Raw genomic sequence first — 3833 nt, 5'->3', positions numbered from 1 at the left:
GACATGTAAAACTTCAAAGTGCTTTTCCTATCTTTTACTTACACAACACCCTGTCCTTAGGGTTACCTAGAGCTTCCCATAGGGGTTACCTATGTGTAATAAAACAGGAGTTTAAGACTTGGCAAGTGGTTTTAAATGCCTAGTTGAAGTGGCAGTACACTGTGCACACACCTTTGCAATGGCAGGCCAGAGACAGGTTTTAAAGGTGACATTTGTGGATGGCAAAATCAGTGCTCTAGGCCCATTAGTAGCAGTCAGATTATAGGCCCTGGGTATATGGTTTATCACTTCATAAGAGACTTACAGATAAATTAAATATGCCAATCAGGTAAACATCAATGTCACCATGTTTAGGAGAGAATCACATGAACTGTGATACTGATTAGCAGTGATAATGCGCTCAGAGTCCTATAGCCCAGAAAAAGCCAATAGAGGAGGAGGAAGGTAAAAAGTTTGGGGTGACCCTTCAGAGAGGGCTAACATAGTAATTTAAACAATATTTGTTAGAAGTTTTTTTAGGTCACTAAGGTTTCAAGTCTAAAAACAAAGAAATGTACTCTTGTAGGCTCACACCTACGTTTGTAATGAAAGTCCATCTGCTTTTCAAATTACAGAGTATTTCAGACATTCTTATGGCAAAATGGGACAGTCATTTATCATGTGCAAACCAATCTTGCTCAAACAAAGAAATGTACTCTTGTAGGCTCACACCTACGTTTGTAATGAAAGTCCATCTGCTTTTCAAATTACAGAGTATTTCAGACATTCTTATGGCAAAATGGGACAGTCATTTATCATGTGCAAACCAATCTTGCTCACATAACTATTACAAGTGTGCATGCATGCAATACTGTAACAGGAATACATTGATGCATGTGTAAACTCTTTGCAAAAACGCATTTGCACTTGAATATGCCTTGGGGTTTTTTTCTAAACAGAGAAAACATTTTTTACTGCGAAGAAACCCCAAATGTAGAGGAAAAAACAATTATCTACAACCCCACTGATTTTCATAGTAGTCTCTCCCTTCAAACCTCTCAAACAAATTTCCTTTTTACCTAAACTTGGCTATATGAAGAGTTGGAATTCACCTTGCAAAAGTTTGGTAACATTTAAAAATACACAGGTTTGTGGGTGTACTACTAGTATCAACACACACCTCCCAACCCCCTTTTTCCAGATCACACTTTCTTAACTTCTGTGGTTAAGTATCTCTGTAACAGAGGGTTCACCAGCAGGAAGACGACATTTCACCAACCCCTGGCTTTCTCCACAGGTAGATGACACAAGGCATTATGGCACCATATACATTTAACAATGAATGGGGTTTTTCAAAATGTTGTCTTTATTCATTTTGTCGTGCATATATTTTCATTTACAATTCTACATTCCATTGCCAAATCTGTCAATCAAACTTTTTTTCACAGAGTGGAGGGGGTGAGGCCTTAGAGGGGCAGGACTTTGTGCTGAGCACTGCTTTGGAGGAACATCTAACCCCTACACCCACCAAAAAAGGCAACAACTCTTCAGTCTTCAGTGATTTTACATCCTGTAATGGGCAATGGCTGTGCAGAGTGTAGGAGAGTAGGATTTGCTGACTATGGTTATGCCCCTTTTTTTGCTGGCGTTTCACTGTTTTTCAACTTTAGTCTGGCTGGGGCCCTGCTTACCAGGACGCCAGCCTAGCTGCTTACTCTCTAAAATGATTGCATGTACAAGATTATGGATCTTCAAATGGATCCCTCCCGACACAAGTAAAACCGTCACCCAAGCCCTCGTCACCAGCAGACTCGACTACGGGAACGCCCTCTACTCAGCAACAACAACCAAGCTCCTGAGACGACTGCAACGAATCCAGAACGCCTTGGCACGACTGATCCTCAACGCCCCTCAACGCAGCCACATCCCACCCCACCTGAAAAGCCTGCACTGGCTCCCCGTCAACAAGAGGATTACCTTCAAGCTCCTCATCAACGCACACAAAGCCCTTCACAACACTGGACCTGCATACCTCAACAACCGACTCAGCTTCCACACCCCCACCCGAAGCCTCCGCTCAGCCAACCTCGCCCTCGCCACAGTTCCCCGCATCCGAAGGGCCACCGCCGGCGGAAGATCCTTCTCCCACCTCGCCGCAAAGACCTTGAACGCTCTCCTCACCAGCCTACGACAGACTCAGAAAGCTGGCCTTCAGAAGACTCCTCAAGACCTGGCTCTTCGATCAGTAGGAGCCCCCCTCCTCCCAGCGCCTTGAGACCCTCACGGGTGTGTACCGCGCTTTACAAAATGCAGTGATTGATTGATTGATTGATTAGGTACACTCCAGTTTGGTTAATGGGGTACACTTGTTAGTCCCTAGTATATGGTACTTTAGGTACCAAGGGCATAGGTACCCCAGAGGCCTACCAGGGGCTGCAGAATGTATTATGCCATCCCTGGGAAGCCTTCCAAAATGACACCACGGGACTGCTCATGCAGCCTGGGTAAGGTGGTGCATGCATCCCCTACTATCTACCTTTAATCACTGACACATATAAACCTATCAGCCGCTCCTATGGCAGGCCTTGACAATCCTGAAGGCAGAGTGCTTGGTTTTGTGTGAGAGGGCGCCAATGCATGAGCCAGACCCCTCTGCAGCTTTCGGAATCTATTCTCTGAGTCTGTTCTGTGATGCAGCCAGACCACATTCTCTTAAGTGCATTATAACCTTGCGGTAAATGCTAACTTTGTAATGGCTGCATGGAAGAATGGATGCTGCAGCCACAGACACAAGTCTGGCCTCCTGCTGCTGACCAAAACTCGGCCTGGACAATAGGTTTCCTGTCACAGGGAGGTGTAACGACCTCCCAGACAGGCTTTAGTGTATTGGAGCTGGGTGGGTGCACTCTGAGAGTACTTTGATGTCTGCACTTGGGGCACATTTGGTGTCCCTGTGCATAGTCCAGTTCAAACTGGTTGCAGGGGCACTCAGGCCCTGCTCCCGCGTGAAACTGGACAAAGGAAATGGGTGTAACCACCCCTCTTTCCAAACACTCCCATAGGTGTGTGTAAAAGGTGAGCCCAAATTACCCTCGATGCCCGGGCTGCTGGCGCAAGACGCCTCTTAGTTCCCATTCTGAATGATTACCAAATAAAGAGACGGGCGCTGGCAGCAGGAATCAAGAACAGAGTTTATTACTCATGAGGAGAGCCTGTCATTTCGGACACGAAACACAGTGTCTTTCGGGAGGTGCTCTAACAAGTGAGCTGAGACATCTTCTTTTATACCTTACAAAACACTTGGCATTACAATCAGGACATTGTGACACAAAGAAAAGACATCCCTATAATCCTCGTGCCAATCCTACCCCACATATGTTATCAATAGAGACCCTTGAACTGTAGATAAGGGAGGGGGCAATGACGCAGCTGAGTGTTCCGCTGATTATTAGGAGATGTGCGCCTGATCGTATCCCAAGGGGTGGGGAAGCCAGGATCAATAGTGGGTTCTTTGAAGAGGAGTGACTCCATACCATAAGGGGCAATAAACAGTATCTTCCGGCTTAGGCGATGGCCTCGGACATGTGTGGACAGTCCATCGCGGAGGGAGGGTTTACTAACAGAGGGGTTATTCATAAAAGGAAAGGAGGTGTTGGTCAGGCGCGGCCGGGACTCCCAAGGACAGGGTCTTGCAGAAGAGGAAGGTTTATGACTTGTCCATGTGAGGGAGGAGGGGGGAGCCAGGGTGCGCACAGGGACAGAGTCGCACAGAGAGAAAGGTCTTGTGACCTGTACATGAGAGAACAGGGGCAGTCAGATACAGCTGGGGGGTTATGTCAGCTGAGACGAAGGAT

Source organism: Lissotriton vulgaris, chromosome 5 (genome assembly GCF_964263255.1).
Source record: "Lissotriton vulgaris chromosome 5, aLisVul1.2, whole genome shotgun sequence".
Taxonomy (NCBI): domain Eukaryota; kingdom Metazoa; phylum Chordata; class Amphibia; order Caudata; family Salamandridae; genus Lissotriton; species Lissotriton vulgaris.
Note: the sequence above shows the minus strand (reverse complement) of the source record.